Source organism: Adiantum capillus-veneris, chromosome 12 (genome assembly GCF_014529385.1).
Source record: "Adiantum capillus-veneris isolate H3 chromosome 12, ASM1452938v2, whole genome shotgun sequence".
NCBI lineage: Eukaryota > Viridiplantae > Streptophyta > Polypodiopsida > Polypodiales > Pteridaceae > Adiantum > Adiantum capillus-veneris.
In genome coordinates this window covers 123,332,482-123,358,032 of record NC_140942.1, presented here as the reverse complement: position 1 = coordinate 123,358,032, position 25,551 = coordinate 123,332,482, and the positions used below count along the sequence as shown (strand labels likewise).

General features: G+C 43.6%; 1 protein-coding gene across 1 annotated transcript in view; it reads left to right on the top strand.

Moving 5' to 3' along the window:
- The first annotated feature begins 13,931 nt into the window (after nt 1–13,931).
- Nucleotides 13,932–25,551, top strand: part of LOC147446455 (uncharacterized) — a 75,459-nt gene continuing 63,839 nt past the window's right edge. Inside the window, exons 1-2 of the mRNA XM_086526237.1 lie at nt 13,932–14,031; nt 14,198–14,260. The gene's annotated coding sequence lies outside the window, so the exon portion shown is untranslated. The remainder of the gene's footprint in view (nt 14,032–14,197; nt 14,261–25,551) is intronic.

The following is a 25,551-nucleotide window of genomic DNA, read 5'->3' as shown; positions in this document are numbered from 1 at the left end:
CTCCAAAAAAAATGCGATTTTAACCTGGTAGCCTGATGTAGGTCGGCTTTTCAAAATTCAGATGTGCCTGTTATGTTCTCCTAATTGGGAAGAATCGCGTGCAATTGATGGAATCTCAATACGACACTTGGATAGAGAGAAATGTCACCTTGAAGGTCGTAAACGTAGTTGCTCAGTTTTTGCATGACACTTGCAATGTAGGTATCCACACTTAGAGTTTGACAAGACAAGCACAATGGTGCCCTTGGAATTCTGATGCGACAATGGTGCAGTGCGGTGTGAGCAATAGAAATACACAGTAGAAGAGAAGACACACGATGTACAGAGAAAAACCTTATCTAATAATTCATTCATAATAATGATCCTCCAAAAAACCTTACAATGTTTCCTTTTATACCTTTGCTCCGGGTTTCATGATACAAAAGCTAGATTTTCCATAATCACATCAGTAATTACATTCTTGGCTTCAAAATACATTCGGGTAAAAGATACAAGTTATGGGAGAGAATTGGGATTACAATTACAATTACATGGGGATAGAATAAACTGGAACTACTGTCAGAATCTTCCAACAACCATAGAGAACAGACATCAATGCCAAAAACACATACAAAAATCCAAATGTGCTCTCAAAAATGCATAGAGTTATTGCTAACGGTAATCTGTAACTTGTCTCTAAATACCAATAAATTGTCTCTTTGTCTCACTCTCTACAATGCCAGAGAGCGTGTGAAAATATGTAATCAATGTCAATGATGATGTTGAATGTCACTCCTTTATGAAAGAGGCACCTCATCCATGCATGACAATGTTGGGGAAGAAGTCAATGCCGCAAGCTAGGAAAACAAGTCATCAATGCTGAGAAAACTGGGTGCCGATGCCAGAGATGAAGTTATCTCTTTCTCTCACTCTACACACTCTCATCTCTTACTCAACTCGAATGCACAATTTGTCTTGACAAAATAGTTTTTATTTTTGACATTTATGCACTCCAAACTAGCTAACAAGTTCTCAACAAAGTCGTAGGGCTCAAAGAGATTTTTGTTTTGATTTAAAAAAAGTTTCTAAATCCAAGTTATGTAGCTCAAGTTATGAGCAAAACAGTGGCTTGTTGTCAATCTGCCCTAAACTGAGCAACGCGCTTCTCTCTCTCTTTGAGCTCAGAGAAAGCTTAATCTCTCACCCCTCGAGGCTTGTGTTGTTCAGCCCCTTTGCACAACCCCTTTCCACCTTGATATGTGAGTTCTATGTGTCGAGCTCACAATGCCTCCATATCCATGGAAGCTCTCAACTCCAATCCATTGCCAATGTGAAGCTCACAGAGAAGAGGAAAGCGTCAGAAGAGGAGAAACACCACAACCTTTGGCTCTGATACCACTTGAATAGTGCACGGTGTGTGCGGAGTGCAAGAGAGAAGAAGAGAAAACACAGTGTTGGTGGAGCTTTCAGTGAGGATAAGAATACCTCACTACTCCTTATTGTTCTATATGATCAAAAGAATAGATATTGTTGGTACGATCAGTGTGATGGGTGTCCGTCCAGTTGGCCTGCACATTAACATTCTAGTATGGATACCAATCATTGTAAGAGGACATGAGTCGGTATGGGTGATTGTAGGTAGGTTGATTAAACTTTGAAAGATTATTCCAACTAGGTCCTATTAGAGTTTTGGCATCAAGTGAACTGACCAATATGGTCCCATTATTTATTTTGGCTTTTAGGTATTTAATTTACTTACTTGTCAAAGTTTTGGTAGGGCAATTTATTGACGTTGCTATATAAGCAACCCCTTGCCTCCATTGTATACACATTCAATTATTCATTGCCAATGTTGATTGGTTCAAGAGTCTCTCTCTCTCTCTCTCTCTCTCTCTCTCTCTCTCTCTCTCTCTCTCTCTCTCTCTCTCTCTCTCTCTCTCTCTCTCTCTCTCTCTCTCTCTCTCTCTCTCTCTCTCTCTCTCTCTCTCTCTCTCTCTCGTCACGCTTTTGCATCGTCGAATTTGACATGGTATCAGATCTGTGTCATTGGTGAAGACTCTTGGTGGAGGCGGAGCTGCAAACAGATCTTGAGAAGATATTTTCATCATTGGCATTAGTCTCTTTGCTTGCTATCCCCAGCATTCCAAAACGCTCCCCAACCGGTGCTTATTTCCCCTAGCATTTTGTGTTTCAAAACACTGGGGATCAGTGTCCATCCTTTGCTTGTTGTCGGTCACTAGAACTCCTGACGGCTAGCATTTTGAAATGCTAGCCGGCAATCCCCTTTGGTGATGGCAATGAACACCCCCCCCCCCCCCCCCTCCCCCCCTCGAATTCCCATAGTGCGTCCTAAAATGCCCAATTGGTAGTGACTTCCACATACCACTCGCCCGCCGCCCATGTTTTAAAACGCTCGACTGGTGGCACATCAGCTCATCGAGTATACGACCCACCTCCTCCCTCTTGAGCGATCACCGTTTTAAAACACTGTAACCCTCTCCCCCCCTTCCCGACCTTGCTTTCTTTAACACTATCTTGCATTGGAAGGCTTGGCAATTGTCAAGGGGCACCAAAGCCATTCTTTTCACCGGTGTTGGAAGGTTTGACCTGGCTTTTGAAGGTGCTTTGACGTGAGGCTTGGGAGACAAAGAGACGGAGTTTAGAGTTGAAGAGAGGGATAGCGAATTTTGTGGAGCCACTTTGGAGCAGCATACGAATGGAACAGCTGGAGGATTATTTTTGCGGCCTGGTTCGTGTAGCCACCCTTGGAGTGCGAGAAGGTTTCCCGGAATTCCAGATCTTGCAACTTTTTCATGGCCCCCCTTGCTCGAGCACCAGTGACAAATTGAACAGCAATAACTACGCTCATTGGAATTTGATCATGCGACTCTGGTTCTCAAGGAAAGGCTTATGGGATGTTGTCAATGGATCGGAGCCCCATCCCACGGGGAATCCCCACAACAGGTACACCCGCCTTCAAGATGATGAATATCTCAAAACGTGTGTCGATTGGGATGCGGCTAATGCGAAGCCAATGTTGGCCATTGTAGAATCTCTTTCAAAGGAACTTTCTCCAGCGATTCAGATTTTGAAGACTCCAACGATATGTGGTTCAAGCTTGTTGGAGTCTTTGATCGGAATTCTATGATGCAAGCAGTCACCCTTCTTGGTGTGGACAATTATTTTCCATTCACTTTCCACGAAGAAGTTCCATGCAATCATTGATCAATTATCGGCTATCAAAAGTGCACTAACAAGTACTTACTCTGCTGCTTCGGTTTTCACAAAGTTGCCTAAGGAGTATTAATGGTGTTTAGGACACTTTGGCTATACAAGTAATGAAGGAAAAGCTGGGATTCAATGATCTCAACTCTTTTCTCATTGAGGAGGAAGGCGTGTTGATAATTTAAGGCAAAATTCAAATTTCTGAGACAGCAGGTGAGGAAGCACTTGTTGCTTCAGATCCCAAAAGGAGGACCAAAAACCATCGTTACAATTGTGGAAAGCTTGGTCATTTGGCCAAGGATTGTAGATAAAAAGGCAAAGACAGAGATTCTACAAAGGAAAAAGGTAAAAGCAAGCATCAGGATGAAAACAGTGGTAGTGCCTGTCATAAAAACTAATATCTAACCAACCCAAATGATTTTCTCATATTAAACTATTCATTTAATGTGGGAGAATAAATGGGAACAAGGGTTAGAGTATAGATATGTGCTTTCAGATCTATCTCGACATGGGGCCAATGGTAAAGGGGACCAAATGAGAGATGGTCTGTCAAAGAGCAAGGCTAGCTAATGGAGCTTAAAGACCTTATGGTTAGCTTCATTAAAGACCTCCAAAGGTTAGTGTTAAAAAGTCCTTTGACCTTAGGTAAGCTAGGGCTGAGCTTGAGGTGGGAACTCGGCCCAAGCTTGAGGTGCTTGTCGTGCTTGATAACTAGGGTGCTTGAGGTTCTTGTCGTGCTTGATGACTAAGATGCTTGAGGTGCTTGTCATGCTTGTCGACTAGGGAGCCTGAGGTGCTTGTGGGAACTAGCCAGGCTTGAGGTGCTTTGTCATGCTTGCTGACTAAGGTACGCAAAAGTCAACAATGATCCCTATAAGGAGGGGGCGAGCCCTACAAGAGGGGGGATGAGAGAGAACACACACACCCTCACACAAGGCAAGCTTGGTACAAAGAAAGCAAAAGGGACACTTGTCAAGTTTCTCCTCATGTTCCCCTTATGGTGTGCCTAAAGCCTGTTGGTTGGCCACCCAAGGGGTCCAATGATAATTTAGAAGATTTAATTAATTGTTTTTGCATTTATCAAGTCCTCTCTATCAAATGGGAAAGGGGGACACTTGTCCCAAGACTACCCTTGTTGCTTGTAATGCATCCTACATGTGATTGGCCGTTTTTGCAGGGGTCTAATGAGCATCAAGCTTGAGCTACAAGGGGGGGTCGGCCAAGGAAGCTAGGGGCATGCTTGGGAGGTATACTCTCCCACACATACACACACACACACACTCATTGTGTGAAGTGCAAAGTGCAAGATCTCCATCTCCTTCTCCAAGCTAGTAGAGAAGTTGAGAGCCTACACCAACACTCTTGGCTATGGAATGCAAATCCAACCAAGAGCCATTCTTCAATGCTTAAGCTTGCCATCTTCTCTAGCTTCATTACTATGCTATTATGTATGCTAGCAAGAAGAGTGATGATAAGTGAGGAACTAATTCTTTCTCCTATGAAATGTTTCTTCTTCCTCTTCCCTACCCTCATTCCCTGCTAGCTCTCTCCACCTTCGAAGGTGTTTGAGGTCTTGGGACTGAGGCTTGGGATAGTTAATGCTTTCCATTATGTTTATGTTATGCTTGTGATGCATGAAGCTTTCCATATTCATTGCATCACCTAGATCACAAGGAACACAAATATTGTATTGTAACAAGTTTCTCTTGATGGGAGAAACTACAATACAAATGCCTATTGGAGGGGGGACCAGCTCCACATAAATCTGGTCCTCAACTATTGCCATGTTCTCTAAACTCTCTCTCTTGCAAAAGTATTGTTCATGCCAAGTTAACTAAATGCTATGTTTATGTTGCTACCATCAATTAAGTTCACCCACTATGCTCTCAAAGTAATTTCCCAAAAGTACTTTCTCTAATTTCCGCTACTCTCAAAGTTAATAGGCCATTTCCATTACATTGGTATCAGAGCATTTGGTTTCTCTTTTCTTGCTTAAGAAGAGAGGTCCTTAAGTAGCCTATAAATGGTTGATTTTCTTAATTATATTAGGGTAAGTGGGACTGGGATCTATTATTGGTTTTGTTGAGCCCGCTATGTGAGATGTGGTGCACACCTCGGGAGCTTTGGACTTAAAAATGGAGTCTTTTTAGACTTGCCTACGGTTTTACCCATTATTGAGCCATAAGAAGTCCGAAAGGAGCTAGCCCTCAGCAACTCTGCAATAATAGATCCATATCACTACTCTCTATAATTAACCACTTGGAGTCGTGGGTGTAGATACTTAAGTGCCAATTTTTAAAGGCTAAAAGGAGTAGCAACTAAGGTTTTGAATTGCCAAAGTATACACTAAGTAAGTACACAAATTTTGTTAACATGGTTGACAATAATCAAGAGAGTAGAATGAACATTGATAGTTTTGATTTTGCACATGAAGGTGCTAATGATGATGCCCCCATGTTTGTCAATTATCTCATTACTAGGTTGCAGCAAGCTATGGGCAACCGTGCTTTGCAAGCCGAAGTTACTCAACAACTTCGCGCTTATGGGATTTCCCTTCCTCTCCAAGAGAAGAGAGATCTTAGGAGGCCTCTTGAAGAGACCCCCAAAACAAGACTCTCTCCCATACAAAAGGAGGAATCAAAATAGCAAGAAAGCAATGAAACTTTAAGTTCCTCTGAAGATGTGGCTCCACGTAGACAATGGTCTAGACGATCGCCAACTCCTCCCAAGAGGAAAAGATCAACAGACAGTCCTTCTCCTTGTTATTCCGAAAGGAAAGAGAGGAAACAAAGGAAGAAAATGTCAAGAAAGAGGTCACCCTCTTCTCCTTCTTCTTCACCTTCCTCCTCTCCCGACGAAAGCTATGGCTATTCTCCTAGAGAATACAAGAGGGGAGGACAACACAAATCATACCATGCATGGCGAAGGTCACCAAAAAATCTCAAGAAGTTCAAAGAGGGAGGAAAGAGTATCTCTTTTCTCACCTATGATGGCACCTTTGGTGCTATCGACAAAGTATTGACCTTCATCCAACAATTTGATGCGGCCTTTGGAGACGAGGGCTTCACTGAGTCCTCCAAGCTACGCCATGTAGCTATGCACTTCCACAAATCGGCTTGTCAATGGTGGGCTAGCCTTCCTGGCAATGGCCAAGCCCCAAAGACATGGAAAACTCTACAAGTTTCCATCATGAAGCAATTCCTTGCAAGCGATGCAAAGGATAAAATGCTCACCGAATGGTGCTGTTTGAAGATCCACAAATATGTAGACAATTTTGGGATTTACATCTCAAGGCTATTGTCTTCCAAAAGATAGACTTCACCAAGCAAAAGAAACAATTTTGTGCGGGATTACCTGAAGAGATGGCCGAATACGTCAACTCTCAACGGCCTGGTTCTATCACCGAAGTAATCCATCACACCATGGTTGCTTCACACATCAATTTCCAACAAGGGGCTAGACGGAATGTCAATCCCATGGAAAACAAAGACAAAAATGATGCAAAGGGGAAAACCAATGCCCAAAATTCTTCCCAAGGCACTTCCAACAACAACAACAACAACAATCGGTCCAAGGAGAAGGGAGTTTAGAAAGGCAAAAACAAACTCTCCCCTGAAGATCTTGAAGCTTTTCGTAAGGACCATAAGTGTTTTAACTGTGGGAAGCAAGGACATGGCTATCGTTCTTGCACCAAGAAAAATGCTCGCAATGAGACTCCTAGGGCTTCCACCATTGAAGCTCCAAAAGAGGATGCTCATTACAAAGGATCATCTCTCTCCTATGCTTGGGGAAAAGTAAGGGAGTATGGTGCCTTCATATTGTTTGACCCTGTCTCTACTCACAACTTCATATCAACGGAGTTGGCCACCAAGTTGGGCATTCAAGCTTTCAAGATGGGAGATATTGTAACGGTTGACACAACTTTCAAGGGACAGCAAGCCTCCGTTACTCCCTTGATTGGGAAGTTGAGGCTTCATTCCAAAGCTGTGTCGACAAAGGAGACTTTTTCATCTCTCCTCTCCAACATGCGGATGCTATCTTAGGGACGCCATGGTTTGATCGCATGGCTGCCAACATGAAGTTCCTTGAAAGGAGAATCTACTTCACCTATAGGGGAAAGAACATGTATATAGATGCTAGTGAGTGTGGTCGTATATACCACTTGTAAATCCTCCTGGTTTTGATAAATCAATGAAGAGCTCAGTTTTTGCGTACATGATTTTTGTCAAAGAGTCCCTAAAAGGTCCTAATGTTTCATCAAATGTAATTGGTAGGAATCAAGAAGAGTTAGACTTGTCTCATTTTCTAAAAGGATTCTAAGATGTGTTCATCGATGTTATCCCTATGGACTTACGTCCAAAACGAGGGGATGATGACCATTGAATTGAGCTCCTACCAGGAAGCTCGCCGCCTAACAAGCCTCCTTATCGAGTTTCTCAATCTCAACAAGAGGAGATCATGAGGCAAGTACAAGAATTGGTTGACAAAGGGATGGTGAGGCCTAGCTCCTCTCCCTGTAGTTCTCCAGTCCTTTTAGTGCAAAAGAAAGATGGTACATACCGTACGTGTGTGGACTATCGAGCACTAAACCATATCACTATCAAAAACAGATTTCTCGTGCCTTGGGTAGAATATCTGTTTGATAGCTACAAGGCTCTACCTACTTTAGTAGGATTGACCTTAAAAGTGGTTATCATCAAATAAGGATACTGGATGAAGATATCCTAAAGACCGAGTTTTGCACAACGTGTGGTTTTTATAAATATCTAGTCATGCCTTTTGGCTTGACTAATGCACTAGCTACATTCAATCGTCTAATGGAGAAAATCTTTAGACCCTACCGCAAATTCACTAGAGCGTGCTTTGATGTATCATCATCTACTCCAAGTCTTTGGAGGAACATCAGCAACATCTCCAAGTGATTTTTCAAGCATTGAGGGAGAACAAGCTTTTTCTCAACCAAAAGAAAAGTGAATTTTTCCTTCAAGAGATTTAATACCTAGGTCATATTATCTCTCAAGATGGTATCTGTATGGATCCATCAAAGTTTGAGGTAATAAAAGCATGGTCTAATCCAAGGAATCTACATGAGCTAAGAAGCTTTATTGGTATGTGTGCATACTATAGATGATTCATAGCAAAATTTTCTCAAATAGTAGGACCACTACATGACTAAGAAGAACATTAAGTATACATGGACTGCTAAGGAGCAAAATGCTTTTGACAACCTCAAAGAGAAGCTTACCTCCCAACTGGTCCTCATGCTTCCGAATCTCTCAAAGCCATTTGAGGTCCAATGTGATGCTTGTGGTGATTGCCTTGGAGCAGTTTTGCGGCATGCCATAGCATATGAGAGCGGAAGGCTCAATATAGATGAACGTGTCTTAGGCATTTATGAGAAAGAGCTTTTAGTTGTTCTACATACTCTAGACACATGGAAGCATTATTTATTGAGGAATCCATTTATTCTACAAACCTACCACCAAAGTCTCAAGTACTTCATGATGCGAACCAAGCTTTCCGACAAACAAATGAGGTGGGAAAATTTTTAATTTCCATATTGCTCACATTGCTGGTAAGCACAATCAAGTGGCTGATGCACTTTCATGACGACCAACAGTTAATGCGGTGTCTATAGCTACTCACAATGATCTATCTTCTATGATAGATGAGCATGCTACTGGCCCTGATTGTAGAGACACAATGTCAGCCCTTGATTTGGGGAAGAAAGAGGAACCATTCACCTTGCAGGATGGTTATCTTCTCCACGAAAATAGGCTATGTGTTACCCACTCCCTTCGTGAGAAAGTCATGTATGAATCCCATGCTCCTACCTTTGCGGGGCATAGAGCATTCAACCTAATCTCCGAGGAGTAAAAACCTACTTCTATTGGCCTACCATGAAAGTGGACATACAAGAGTATGTTTCAAAACGTGTAGTATGCCAAAAGACCAAGTATGATAGAGGGAAGAAACCTGGATTACTTCAGCCATTGCCTATCCCAAATTCACCATGGGAGAGGATATCCATGGATTTTATCTTTGGATTGCCCAAGTCTATCCATGGGAATACAGGAATATGGACAATAGTCGACAGGTTTAGCAAGCAAGCACGCTTTATTCCTGTCAAAAAGACTATTAAGGCACACCAAATGGAAACTCTCTTCATATCACAGATTTTCAAACATCATGGATTACCAACATCCATTGTGTCAGATAGAGATCATAGAATGACCAGTAATTTTTGAAAAGGTCTCTTTGAAAATCTAGGAACAAGATTGAATTTCTCTTCGGCCTATCACCCACAAACGGATGGCCAAAGTGAGATAGCCAATCTTACGATACTCAATCTACTAAAGACTTATGTTACAGAAGTAGATCAATGCTCACAATGGGAAAAGTAATTACCTCTTGTAGAGTATGTCTACAATAATACTGTACATACTTCTATGAAAAAAGCACCTTTTGAAATAATTGAGGGAAGACATAAAAGTTGCTACTTAAAGTACATGGGAAGATCTTCGCTGCCGATGAGTATAGCCGTGACCTACAAGAATCTTTTCAAAAGATTAAGGAGGCTAATCCATCTCTCAACAAAGGCAAAAATCTATTGTTGACAAGCACAGGAGGGCCTTAACATTCAAAGAAAATGATTGGGTCTTACTTAAGTTTCCTAAGGCTCGATTGAGGCAAACGACGAGCAAACATCCTACGAGCCGTCAAAAGTATTATGCTAAGCTAGCAAAAAGATACTATGGTCCTTTCCAAATCTTGAAGCCCATCAATGAGATGGCTTACCAACTCAAGTTGCCCAACCATTGGCTCATACACAATGCTTTTTATGTGAGCCTACTTAAGCCCTACAAAGGAGAGCCACCAAGTGAACCAATTATAGACCCTCCCAAAGTTGAAGACCAACCCGAAGCTATCCTTCCGCATGAAGACAAGGTGCTACAACATGGTAAGATTATCCGATGGTATCTTATTAAATTCAAAAGTTATCCTTTTGAAGATGCTAGATGGATGCAAGGAATACAGCTTAAGGATAGTATGAACCTTGTCAATGCTTACAATGCCACATTAGAGTAAGCAAATCTACAAATTTCTTTTAAATGACCAATGTTTTTGTCTTATAAGACTAATTCTCTTTTTATTGTGCACAAATTAAATAGTATGCATACTTAGAATCATGTTTGTGATGACGACATCTCTCAAACACCAAGTAGAATTTGTCACTCTACTTGGGAGAATTAAATGGACTAAAGAGCATACATGCTTGTAGCAGCTATGTCTCCTAAGCACCAAATGGATTAGTCATCCATCTTGGAAAGATGTCGTAGGGTAAAAAGGGATCCTCTACCCGCTAAGCAAGATTGACTAATGACTAAGGCTTTATCTCTTCTACCTCATAGTCGAGGACGACTATGATTTCAAGAGAGATGTAATGTCATAAAAACTAATATCTAACCAACCCAAATGATTTCTCATATTAAATTGATCATTTAATGTGGGAGAATAAATGGGAACAAGGGTTAGAGTATAGACACGTGCTTTCAAATCTATCTCAACACGGGGCCAATGGTAAAGGGGTCCAGATGAGAGATGGTATGTCAAAGAGCAAGGCTAGCTAATGGAGCTTAAAGACCTTAGGGTTAGCTTCATTAAAGACCTCCAAAGGTTAGTGTTAAAAAGTCCTTTGACCTTAGGTAAGCTAGGGCTGAGCTTGAGGTGGAAACCCGGTCCAAGCTTGAGGTGTTTGTCGTGCTTGATGACTAAGGTGCTTGTCGTGCTTGATGAGTAAGATGCTTGAGGTGCTTGTCGTGCTTGCCGGCTAGGGAGCCTGAGGTGCTTGTGGGAACACTACCCAGGCTTGAGGTGCTTTGTCATGCTTGCTGACTACGGTGCTTGGGGATAAGGTGTGCAAAAGTCAACAATGATCCCTACAAGGAGGGGGCGAGCCCTACAAGAGGGGGGATGAGAGAGAACACACACACACACCCTCACACAAGGCAAGCTTGGTACAAAGAAAGAAAAAGGGACACTTGTCAAGTTCCTCCTCATGTTTCCCTTATGGTGTGCCTAAAGCCTATTGGTTGGCCACACAAGGGGTCCAATGATAATTTAGAAGATTTAATTAATTGTTTTTGCATTTATCAAGTCCTCCCTCTCAAAGGGGAAAGGGGGACACTTGTCCCAAGACTACCCTTGTTGCTTGTAATGCATCCTACATGTGGTTGGCCACCCAAGGGGTCCAATGAGCATCAAGCTTGAGCTACAAGGGGGGGTCAACCAAGGAAGCTAGGGGGATGCTTGGGAGGTATACTCTCCCACACACACACACACACACACACACACACACACACACACACACACACACACACTCATTGTGTGAAGTGCAAAGTGCAAGAGCTCCATCTCCTTATCCAAGCTAGTAGAGAAGTTGAGAGCCTACACCAACACTCTTTGGCTATGGAATGCAAATCCAACCCAGAGCCATGCTTCAATGCTTAAGCTTGCCATCTTCTCTATCTTCATTACTATGCTATTACGTATGCTAGCAAGAAGAGTGATGATAAGTGAGGAACTAATCCTTTCTCCTATGAAATGTTTCTTCTTCCTCTTCCCTACCCTCATTCTCTGCTAGCTCTCTCCACCTTCGAAGGTGTTTGAGGTCTTGGGACTGAGGCTTGGGATAGTTAATGCTCTCCATGAAGTTTATGTTATGCTTGTGATGCATGAAGCTTTCCATCTTCATTGCATCACCTAGGTCACAAGGAACACAAAGATTGTATTGTAACAAGTCTCTCTTGATGGGAGAAACTACAATACAAATGCCTATTGGAGGGGGGACCGGCTCCATATAAATCTGGTCCTCAACTATTGCCATGTTCTCTAAACTCTCTCTCTTGCAAAAGTATTGTTCATGCCAAGTTAACTAAATGCTATGTTTATGTTGCTACCATCAATTAAGTTCACCCACTATGCTCTCAAAGTAATTTCCCAAAAGTACTTTCTCTAATTTCCGCTACTCTTAAAGTTTAGAGGCCATTTCCATTACGAAAGTGATTGCTGGTGTAGTGGAGTCTACACTGGCAAGGTCTCTCGCCTTCTAGTCACATGGATAATAGAGCGGCAACTCAACATCCATAACATAAAAGAGTGCATGATCCAAGGTAGCACTCAAATAGCACAATATGCACCTCACTACATCTAAGTGTGGCTCCCTAGGAGACTGCATAAAGTGATTTACCTATCCAACTATGTAACTCAAGTATGGACGTGAGATAGTCAAGTAGATCAAGCTACCCACAATCTTCGTATACATGGTATCATTCTTAAGCACTTGACTTGCATCACTTCCCAACTTCAAATGCTGATCCGAGGGCATTACAATAGGCTTATAATCAACCATACGATATTTTTTTCAACATGCTCAAAGCATACTGTCTTTGCAATAGTCATACATCCTCTTGTGTGCGAATAATCTCAATGCCTTAAACGTAGGGCAAATCTCCCAGATCTTTCACCTTGAACTCATGCATAAGTAGAGCGTGTACACCCTCTACTTCAGCCACATTATCTTCCCTCTTGATAAGGGCACCACCTCCCATGTTCCATTTGCATAAAGGGCAACCATCTCCTCTTTCATAGCTTGTTGCCATTTTGCACCTTTAATAGCATCCTCAAGATAAGTGGGTTCTACCTCCTTTGTAATCTTTGCCATATATTCACAATGCCCAACCACATATTGTCATAAGTCAATCTCTACACAGGATTTCTTACTCTCTTAGATCTATGTAGTTCATGATCACTTACAAGTGCTTTATTCCTTGCTTGCATCCTTCTTGCAACCAAAGCTTTCATAGAGGGTATGCCAAACTCCTCATCTAAATTATTCTTATAGCCATTGCTGTCACCATCATCATGACCTGCACTCAAATTTGGTAGCTTAGGGGCATCATCAAATTTTTTATTTCCTTTTTTTCGTGTGCTATTTTAGAAAAAACAACATCTTTGCTAACCCTCACTTTACCTATTCCAGGATTGTAGCAAGACCCACTCTTTCACGCAACCTGCCACTCCATGGCTTCTCACCATAACCTGCACTACGTGACCATTGTGCCTCAGAACCTGTGGATGCGCACCACTATTTTCTATGATCACATTCTTTCTTACATTAGCCCCTAAATCATCCTTCACATTAGCAGACCAACTTGCCATTTCATGAAAAACAACATCTTTGCTCACCCTCACTTTACCTATGACAGAATTGTAACACTTATACCCTTTTTGCTCAAGGGTCTTTCTCTCAAAATGAGGCGAGTGTCCCATTGGACCGGCCACAAGGCGGCCACATTGATGTGGCGTGCACATATTGGCTATGTAATGAGAATTTTTTGGGCCACAAGTACTTGTCACATGGGTGACGTCACCTCCATACCATCTTTTGGGGAAAACTTTGAAAGCATTCGCACAAGTGTAGTTCACAGGGCTTGAGTATCAATATGCAATGGAAAAGCTAAATAGCTTACACTTGGCCTACATCCTCTTGCTGTCAACAGTGGCCTGAATTTCATCTTTTTGCACAGCGGTGCGACAAAACGCTGCGGCTGGACACCTAGCGAGAGTTGTCTGGGTCAGTGTCCGAGCGTGACACCAGCCTATAACTAATGTGTGCTACAAAGTCAATAATCTGTCCGCCCGATTGTGAAAACACTAGCCCGATACATATACACAATTGTGCAGCTCAAATTTAATTAATTTAGAGGAAATTTTGCACAAGCCAGCGTGGAGACAGAATTCTTTCTGCTCTTCAGGCGTTGCCAGGTATGCAGCAGGCAAAACCCGCACTCGCGCGTAAAACTCAAAAGTTCAAAATGGGCTTGGAGAGTAGCCCAATTGCTGCTCTGCGCTTCTTAGGGTTTTTCTCTGTTCTTGATGAGCTTTTCTACTCAAAATTCTTGCTAATCCTTCTCTCGCCCTTGCTCTGCAGATCAAGCTTGCATTTTCCTGCCCACTTTGGAGTCGGCTGCGTTGATCCTGGGCGCATTAGAGTGTAAGGAACTCTTTTTCCTATGGTTTGATTTTGTTTGCTTAATTTAGTTAGCCAGCTGAGCGGTGTTGTATTTCTGATTTTCTGCTTGGCTTTAGAGTGATCTTTGCACTTGCGTCCTCAAACACTTCCTCACACATAAATACACAAGTTTCCTTAACAACAGTAGCCCCCCTATAATCATGCAGAGGCGTACAATTTCCTCAGATGCACATGTATATGCTGGCATTGCATATGGTGGTTAAGGTCAAGTTTGTTCTGCTGCATCTACACTGATTATGTTTCTTTGATCCCATACAGGAGTTTCCTATTGCAGAGATAGTTTGACTTGATTGCATATGAGTTATTATTGGTCTTGAATATAGTCACATGTTACTTCGAATGTGGAACTACATGAAATGTGGAATGGGCGAGGGCAGGGTAAAAAGGGGGAAGAGGAAATCTTAACATTGTGATGTTTCAACAATGGAGGAGGTTCAATGGTCTAGTTTGAAGCCGCAAATTGGCTCTTTTTATCTGAAACAGTTGTTATTTACTCACGTTCAAGCAGCACCTCTCTGGATAGACCTTGCTGGACTGGCTGTACATGTTCTGTTGTTCCTCGAATGCCTTTTTGCACAACGGAGATCCTTTTATCAATTTAAAAACTGCCAATTGGCTACATCAACTGCCACCATGAGGGATTATGTACAATAAGAGGAGACTTTCCAACATGGAAACAAAATACTGCCAATTTAAAAATTGCCAATTGGCTACATCAACTGCCACCTCGAGGGATTATGTATAATAAGGGGAGACTTTCCAATACGGAAACAAAATATCCGATGGCTACATCACAAAATGGAAGGAGACAGGTCGTCTTTACTGCCAACAAAACCGTGCTCCACCACAGGCTAATTAAGGCCTGTCGTCGCTTCTTAGCCCACAATCATACTGCCTTTTGGGTGCATAAATCAGTCCAAGACAGACAGCATGAATGATCACTGCAGGTTGCTTGGGTTGACCCCGGAAAACTAATCATGCTGCCTTTTGGGTGCATAAATCAGTCTGAGACAGACAGCGTGAATGACCACTGCAGGTTGCTTGGGTTGACCCTGGAAAACTCGCAAGAACCAACTTACATTGCAGAACCCTCTCTTGAGGCTGTGTTTGTGAGAAAAACCATGGCACTGATAATGGTGCCTCGTCTGAGGCTGAATAGCGGATTATCTGGCTGTGTCTCGTACCACATGCTGGTCCAGATAAGGCTGACCATGCTTCTGCCCTGTAAGTGCAGGTCACGTTTGGAAGGATAAATACTAGAATCCTGAGTGAGACTAGCTATGCCTAAGCCTTAAGGTGTCATGTGCACATTACATTGGAACCGCGTGGACAAGCTACGGCAACAGATTGGCATCAATCTTAGTCAGTATAGCTTAGGATCTAGCCTGGACATTTTGTGAGCCTCTAGAAGGATGTTCATGGTTAGGCAAGTCATAGTTGCATACCCTCACTTGCACAATATAGTCACTTAAGCATATAGGCATATGAACAGTCCCTTAAGTCATTTATTAATAAGTGACTTTGACATGACATCTATATAAAGTAGGTATGGCAAATGGCTGAAAAACCTATAAAAGAGTCACGCGGCCTTTAGTTTTAGGAAATCAGAACCCAGTACCTGCAAAGGGCAGCCAACATCCATAGTACCCACCAGTACCAGCATAAACGCGTTCTCACTGTGAAACTTTTCAGCCACAGTACCCGCAGCATCAGATTCAGCCCAGCGTTTTGCATCAGATCCAGCCTCAGCATCGGATCAGCCCCAATGTTTTTGCACCAGCAGATCAGCCTAGCGTTTTTGCATCAGTATTCAGCCCTAGCATTTTTGCTTTAGTATTCAGCCCTAGTGTTTTTGCATGATATCATCATCAGTATCTGTGCAAGTAATAAAGGAAGTACTTGCTCTGTCATCAGAGCAAGGGGGTCCTTGAGGGTGGTTGGGACCCGACATGCGGTGTGTGTGTGTGTGTCACAAACTGGTGACGTGGCAGTGCCCCCGGATACACACACACAGCACAGCCCCTGCTGACGTGGCAGCAGCAGCCAGAAAATGCACTGCAAGTCCCGTTGGAAAACGTGCTGACAGGCTGACGTGGTAGGCAGTACGGACCTCCGCAATTTCCGTTGACATGTTGACGTGGCAGTGTACGGACGCCCATAATTGCGCTGGCTGCTTTTGGCTGGCAGATTTTGGAGCAAAGCTTTTGGGGATAATTGCTTTTGAGTTAATAAGCAGTTTATATTTTTGGGGCTCTTCTTTTGGGGTAACCCTTGTAACAATAAATAGGTCTTTTGGGCCTCATTACTCAGAGCATCTGGACGCAGAGTCTGAGTGTGAGTTCCCAGGGACTCGCTTGTACTTTGCACACGGATGAATATAAAAAGAAATATCGAAAGGGGCGCTAGTCTTTGGGGCCAATACCTTTGGGCATGGAACTACGCTGGGCCGTGTCGTCTTTTGTGAATTGTTTTAAAGTGAATCTTTGTTGTGTCACGGTAGAATCTTGACTTGGGGTGTCCAAGTTTGTTACAGTGGTATCAGAGCATAGAAAGATTCTTCTTCTATGGAGGATTTGATCCTTTTTGCAGCGCACAGTTTTTGGGAAAGAATCTTCGTGTCCCGAACCCAGACTTATTAGCCACTCCCACCCTTCATACATCGCACATTGAGCGCACTCCCCTCTTCATCGCTCTGTCTTACAGGGCATAAAGCCATAAAGAATTTTAGATTACACATGGGTTCTCGTGAAGAATCTGGCAGAGATGACGCCTCTCAGTGGGAAGGCAAAGAAAAGTTGAAAATCCGGCGCGGGAACTGAAGAAAAGAATGAAGATTTGGGCATTTTTTTTTTCAACGGACAAGTTTGCCAGAACGGAGTACAAACGTCAAGTGTAGATTGGCATATGTGTGAACAGATTGATCAAGTACTCCAGGGACCCGAGATTGGTGAAACACCTGCAGACTTATCGATTGATACGATTTACTCGAGATGGCGTGGCGCCATTGCTTCTCCTCTCGGGTCGGGAGGAAAGGCGAAAGGACAGACTGGTGTAGAAAAGCAGAACATGTACTCGTAGAAAGAGATGGACAAGAACTCTTGAAAAGAAGATGAACCAAAGGACCACCAGAAGATGAATTTGAGCGTTACAGAGTAGCAGTCGAGTACGGAGGAAAAGGAAAGATGAAAGCAGAACTGGTACCACATTGTGTGGGTCCCGACTCGAATCAGATGAACGAAAGTACAAAACTTTGCCGCACTTGGGGCAAAGTGAAAGATCAGGAAGCCCTCATTTTCTTTGATGGAGGAGCCAATGCCAACTTCTTGAATTGGCGGCTCGACTTGGAATTACGCCCGATAGGCTGAGGCTACAGCGGAGGCAGTTCTATCGGCACCCGGACGGGATGTTGCCATTACACCGATCATTTGCAAACTTCGTTTGCAATGTCAGGGGTGTTTAGGGCACGAGGTTTGTTATATCATGTCTTTGGAAGGGTGTGATGTCCTTCGAGGAATCCCTTGGTACCACAAGAACAACACCGTGGTTGACTATCGGACTGAGAAAGCGACTTTGACAAATGAAGGGCAAAGAGATTGTACTTGATGAAATTTAGTTTCTTTACTCAAAACTGAATGATGATTGAAGGTCGAATATGTTTGACCTTGAAAAAGAACGACAAGATATTCTGCAATAGGGGCTGATTTTTCCTTTGAAGGCGTACAAAGCGAGTTACCTCCTTTACGTCGTGAAGATCACATGATTGATTCGTGATAGTACACCACTGAACCGGCCACCTTACAAAGTTAGCCGAGGCCAAAATAAAGAATCAATGAACCAGAACAAATTTCCACATTACGAGGATCGATGATATACTCGACAGACTTAAGAATTCTACTTGCCGAATTGATATGAAGAGTGAATATCATCAGATTTGTATTGCTCTTGGAGACGTCTACAAGACAGCTTTCAAGACTACTTTTTGGATTTTCAGAGCGTACCCATCATTTGTGGATTTTCCAAACATTAAGGAAGCATAAATTGCTTATAAATGTGAAAAAGAGCGAGTTTTTCTTGCTTGAGATACATTTCTTGGGACACATCGTCTCAACAGATTGGGTACAGATGGATCTGGCCAAAAGTGACACTATCTGCGATTGGCTTGACTTGAAGAATGTTCATGAAATTAGAAGCTTCGTGGGCTTGTGTTCTTACTACCGGTGGTTCATTCGAAAGCTTGTAGAGGTAGCTTCCCCTTCGCACATTTTGAGTCCCTTTCTCGTGGGGATCCACAGAGGTGACTGCCTTTTAGACCCTTAAAGAAAAAAACTGACTATTGGACCAGTGTTGGCTTTGCCAGACTTGCAAAAGCCATTCGAAGTATATTGTGATGCTTGTGGTCGTAGTCTGGGAGTGGTCTTTATTCAAGAAGGCCATGTGACTACCTATGAAAGCCGATTGTTTTCAAGGCCTAAATTGACAACATAGATTTATGAGAAAGCTATTGGCAGTGATCCATGCTCTTACTCAGTGGCGACATTACCTACTCGGAGCCGATTTCACGATCTTCACTGATCATTAGAGTTTACGCTACTTCTTGTCACAGAAGGAGCTTTCAGAAAAGCAGATGCGGTGGGCTAACATCTTGTCACAGTTTCACTTCCAGATTGTCCATGTTCAAGGACATAAGAACTTGGTGGCAGATGCTTTATCTCGGAAGCCGTTAGTCTTGGCTATTTTCGCGATTCATCATAGAAGCTTCGAGGACATGGTTGATCAGTACGCCACAGATCCGGATTTTTCGGATGTATTCACTCGAATACAGAATGGGGAGGTAGTAGTGGGATATTCCATACGAGATGGCTACTTGATGAAGAAAATAATGTTGTGTGTCACACAACCGTTGAGGGAAAAGGTTTTGACTGAGTGCCATTGTCCACCTTTTACGGGCACCGCGGCATCGACACCACCTTGAGAGGTGTGGAGCGTTATTTCTTTTGGCCGAGACTCAAGAAGGATGTGGACGACTTTGTTCGCAATTGTTTAGTATGCCAGAAGGTCAACTTTGACAGGCATAAGGCACATGGATTACTACAGCCTTTACTCATTCCCACCCGCCCCTCGGAAAGTATTGTAATGGATTTCATCTTTGATCTCTCGAAGACATAGAGTGGGTATGATGGCCTTTCGACGGTCATCAACAGATTCAGTAAGCATGCTCACTACTCTGCAGTAAAGAAAATAGTTAAGCCCGATCCTTTGGCAAAACTGTTCGAATGTATGGCATGGTTGAGTCCATTGTTTCGGACAAAGATCCCCGATCTACTAGTTGTTTTGGACGGCAATCTGGGAGAACATTGGCACGTGGTTGCAATTCTCGTCCACGTTCTACCCGCAGACAGATGGGCAATTTGGAAATAGCCAATTCAATGGTTTTGAATTTGTTGAAGTCTTCTTCTTTGGATCAGAAGACTAAATGGGAAAAGTATCTGCCCTTGGTGGAGTTTGCCTACGACGACACACGGGAAAGATGCCATTTGAAGTGTTCGAGGGTGCTAAGAAGCTTCTCAATTTCTAAGCACCTAAGACAAGATTCTTTTGATGAAGATTTTTGAAACAAAAGTCTAGAAGGCAATGGAAGGCCATTTAGCCGTTTAAAGGAGCAGAGGTCGTCCTCTTTTGACAATGACCAAATCAACAAGAAAACCAAGGAGTTCAAGGAAGGGATTCAAGCCAGGTCACCCATCGAGCCCTTGAGTTGAACAACAGTTTGACGTCCCCTTCTTTGGAGCGTGGTTCTCAGAACATTCCAGGGAGCGAAAGGCGGCATCTTAGTTGAAAAGAATGATAAATATGCAAGAGATGGCTGAAAATGACTGAGAAAGATTTATTGGATGACTATTGCCCAAAGGTTTTGGGATACTTGTCGATTCTTTTGAAAAACCAGATTGAGCGGTTTTGCTATGATTTGCTAAAGAGATTCAAGACTATGCTTTACACCGGAAGTCTGAATTCATTCAAAGACTTATGGGACATGACTAAGCAACGATTTGGAATGCATGCCGGCTCATTGACTTATGTGATAGGCAGGATAGTATCCACCTCAAAAAGGCAAGAGTGTGCCAGTGAAGAGAATGAATCAAGGGAACCAGCTGATAGCTCATCACAGGATTCTAGAGAATTAGAGGGTTCCGATGAATAAAGGGAATCAGATGCAAGTTCATCAAAGGATTCCAGAGAAAGAAGAATCAGATGACAGTGCGTCTTAGGATTTCAATGATCGACTCTGACGTGTCAATGGACAAGGGAAGCGAAAGACGCTACCCACAAGTCCCAGGGCACAAGGAAAGAGAGGAAAAAGGGAATCAACTGGTAGATCAGAGCATTCCTTAGACCCAGAATAAGAATTTTGAAGCCGACCAATACATGAGGGACTTGGACACTGCTTTTGTCAAGGTCCCGGAGGCTATACAGAAATCTCAAGAACGAAATAAGAAGGCAGCAGATCGACATCGTGGTGATTTGAAATTAAAGGAAGACGATTGGGTGCTCTTATGTTTTGAGAAGGCACGCCTAAGAAAGAAAAAGGGAAAGGAGCGGCTTTTTCCAAATCTTATCATGAGGTACTATGGCCCTTTCTAGATAAAAGAAAGGATAAATGATGTCTCCTTTAGACTGAAGCTGCCCAATACTTGGAAGATTCACAATGCTTTTCATGTGAGTCTATTGAAGCCTCTTAAAGGCGAGTGCCCGATGATGGGGAGCCAGATGAGCAAAACCCGAAGTGGAGGAATGCGAGGAGATACTTGTTTCAGAACAGATATTGGCACACAAGGACAAAAAGATTAAAGGTAAAGTGATTAGGCGGTTCTTGGTTAAGTTCAAGGACTATCCTGCATTGGATGCGAAGTGGATGGAGAAGGAGGACCTAGCGGATACTCCTCAGATGTTGGAACTTTACCTTGAAGCATTCGGTTTAGCATAGTCTACTCCGATAGAACCCTGATTTTAGCATGGGTGAATCTAGTGCCATGGGTTTGCACAAGAGGGGAGTCAATCCGCTCCTTTGACAACGGATTACCTCGATTTTGAATAGAGTCACTGATGTCCCCCTTTGGGTTTCAGGGATACTGGTGGGCTGACAGTATTCTGCTGTATGACTTTATGAACTGGAATTCCCGAAATGAAAATGATTGATCTGTACTTGACTTGTTTGAGTGCAGGAACCGAAAGACGAAATGACTGCAACATTTCGGTCTCATAAATCTCTATAAACATGGTTGCAATTAGGATTAGTTAATCGGGCATGGTGAGGTCCGGAATGGATCTAGATGCGATTGCTAAATACGTTGCGGATTAATCTTGGTCTGAGATTTGGAACGAATTTGTATGTGATTTGTCATGTGATGTCCTGTGATGTCCGGTGATGTGACTGTCGATTTGTACAAGTGCTAGATGTGTCGTGTCTAGTGCGTCGATACTAACAGTAAGTGTCTACCAAGACAGTTTATGGCCTCTATCTGTTTTGCAGGCGTAATAGAGGGCGATTACAATTCTTTCAAGAGGGGGGTATGTCACAAACTGGTGACGTGGCAGTCACAGTTACTTGGAACGGGAACGGGAATTGGGGGCTTTGGAACGGTATCGGAACGGGGAGGGGGACATCGGAACTGGGAACGCCAGAATGGTACACTAAAAAAACGCTAAAATCAACCTCAAAACACCTATAAGTTAGTAAACAACTATAAGCCAAGCTTCTAACATCTAGTTGCACAATTAGAATCATGGTTAGGCATGTTTCAACATGTTGCTTGTGCGCGTTAGTAGTTGCGGACGGAGCTTGAGAGAGAGGGATGGAGCTTGAGAGAGGGAGAGAAGGATGGAGCTTAAGGCCAAAGCCTTGAGAGAGGGATGGACTCCGATGGAGGGATGGAGCTTGAGAGCTTGTGGCTTCAAGCTTGAGAGAGAGGGTGAGAGTGGCTCCCCAACTTCAAATTTCTGAAAATGGCTTTTTTTTTCAAAATTTGCCCCCTGTTCCAGTTGCCCGTTCCGCCCATTTTGCTGTTACGTTCCTGTTCCAGAACGTTAAAACATTCCCGTCACCATTTCGGCAGACTGCATCGGTTGGAACGCTGTTTCGATACGGCAAGGGGCCGTTCCGCCCATTCCTTGTTACACTGGTGGTAGTGCCCCTGAATACACACACATAGCCCTTGCTGATGTGGCAGCTCCAGCCGGAAAATGCGTCGCAAATCCTGCCGGAAAACGCGCTGACAGGTTGACATGGCAGGCAGTATGGACCTCTGCAGTTTCTATTGACATGCTGACATGGTAGTGTACGGACGCCCGTAATTTGTGTTGGCTGCTTTTGACTGGCAGATTTTGGAGCAAAGCTTTTGGGGATAATTGCTTTTGAGTTAATAAGCTTTTGAGTTTATATTTTTGGGGCTTTGCTTTTGAGGCAACCCTTGTAACAATAAATAGGTCTTTTGGGCCTCATTATTCCGAGCCTCTGGACGCAGAGTCTGAGTGTGAGTTCCCAAGGACTCGCTTGTACTTCGCACAGAGATTAATATAAAAAGAAATACCGAAAGGGGCGCTAGTCTTTGGGGCCAATACCTTTGGGCACGGAACTACGTCGGACCGTGTCGTCTTTTGTGAACTATTTTAAAGTGAATCTCTGTTGTGTCGCGGTAGAATCTTGACTTGGGTGTCCAAGTTTGTTACTCTCTCTCTCTCTCTCTCCCCCCCCCCCCCCCCCCCCCCCCCCTCCCCCTCGTTGTGTTCAGTTCTCTCAATTGAAGTGAAGTAACCTCGTGTTTGTGCGGAGTACTGGATCTGAGCTAAAATACTTAAACCCTTCCGCTGCACCTGACATAAGGACAGTCCTATACAACAGTGCTGTTGAGGCTCTACTAAATCCACACTCGGGACCTCAGACACTAGCAGACGTCCACATAGCCAAGACAAAGTTTAATTGCTCTCGCTGGACGACCAACCACTAGAACCCAAGAATGCGGTGAAACTGGTGGCTGTTCCAAAGTTCAAAAATTTAAGAAAAAGTCCTTTGTAAGTCTTGCAATGGCCGATGCCTTGCTATTGTTGGTGTGGTCTCTTGTCTAGCCATCAAAATGTGATGGCCAAGTGAAACCGGCCCGTAGGGCGGTAGGCGTTGGCTTTCACCCGAAATTCTTTACTTTATACACACACACAGAGCACTTTGCAAAGAGAACCTGCGACGGGAGTTAACACTTGAACACACACACGGCTCGGAAGCTAGAATGCTCCGAGCAGACGCCGACAACCTGTAGGCCCCAAAATTGGCGCCCCTTTCGGTATTTCTTTATTCTTTAGGAGGGTAAATTACAAGGTAAGGTCCCGGGAATCCTTCACGTGTATCCACCTAGATACCATTTGATTTGGCCAAATTTCGGCAGCATAACAGCCCCAAAACTTGCGCGAAACCAATTCCCCTGCTGGAACTTGCTTGCACTGTTGTATACCCTCTGATTCCTGTCCAAAAACAGTAAATTCAGCACGCTGTATTTACTGGTTTTTGCCCTGTTTTCAGCCCCAAACAGTCCCCTAACTGTCCTTTGCCAGTGGGGCACGATTCCCAATGATCCTGGCGTCCATATGGCTGAAAAACAGTGAATTTACAGCGCATACACAGCGCTGATTTTGCACCTGTACGGTGAGGTTATGACCCTCACCAGTGCCTGCTTTGGAGCAGCAGTTAGCTACCCCTGTTCCTGCTCAAGGAGGCTCTTGCCTCAGCACAAAAGCATGAACCCACACAACTGTACATCAGTCAAATGAGTAGCCCTCTTGTGGGGCATCACATAACTGCACGTAGGGGAGAAAGAGAGCAGTATGTAGCGTGCGGGGCATCACTCCCGTCACCATACTGTACATAGAGGGCAAGGTAAGCATTCCATAGCTTCTGTACCTGTTGCAATCCGCCTGTGGCTGAAAATGGCGCCCCCTTTGTTGATATGCAGCTCGTTTTTGCCTCCCAGAGTGGCAGAATCGCTCACAAGCTGACACGTCGCCCAGTTTCCGAGTTTGGGCTTTCCCTGCTAAAAATATCTCAACTGGTGCGTCAGTTGACTTCGCGGCAGAGTTGTAAAGTGTTCCCCTAGTCATACCGAAGGTAATGACGCGAACACATTTCGTGGCCCAAAATAGCAGTTCCCTAAATTTTAGGAGATGCTTCCGTTGGGCTCCCACTGGTCTTCTGACCATCTACCCTCATTGGGACCGCATCCAAAAATGCAATGTGGCCCAACTGTCGGATACTTTTGGTTGGTAGTCCCACCTTGACTTTACGCCTTAATTGAGTTCACTTCCTAGTATCCACCAACTTGCTAAGTGCGACGGGGGGACCTATATGATCTTGCTCTGAGCCTAGACATCCTCTTATCATACGAATTCCAGTGCCGACCCCTTCCCGTCTGCGGGTGAATCTACCGTTCACATTGGCCATACAATGTCCGACCGTTTGCTACTTCAAAAAGAGGGTCTTAAACAAATAAAATAAACCCCATTGGAAAGAAACCAACAACCAAGGTTAGCAGTTGCCACATCTCTGTGACATGGTTAATAACTGCCACGTCCTCGTGACATACCCCCCTCTTGAAATCGCAAACGTCCTCGATTGCATACCATAAATACACGCCACTGATGATCTTGTGCTATTAACACTCTTTTATCATCGCATGTATCCGCAAGAAAGGTCGTAACATACATAGATACAAATGACTTAATGAGGTCTTCATACTTTTGCCATTTCCATCTATGGCACTGAATTCATATGTACATTTGATGTACTAGCTCTATCATTACCCCTCCTTTGCACACGTTGGGTTGGGGCATAAGTAGGCTGTAACCCAAAGGCTTCAAGGTAAAGCTGCAATACATTTGGTGACTCTGACAGTTCATGCTCTTCCATCCACTTTGCATCCATAGGCGGATAGTTCTTGAACTTCACCAAATAGCGTCTTGCAACTTGTCCTTTAACTTTTCTGTCCTTATGTGCCAAAACTTGCTCAGGTACCAGGATCTCATCAAGTTCCTCAACTTCTGGCTCATCCTCAACTGGCATATCTTCTGGCACATCACCCACGAAGGGTCTTAGAAGACTCACGTGAAACGCATTATGAATCTTCCATGCATCAGGCAATTTCAGCCTGTAAGCCACATCGCTGATCTTGTCAAGCACTTGAAAAGGCCCATAGTAACGCATGCTGAGCTTA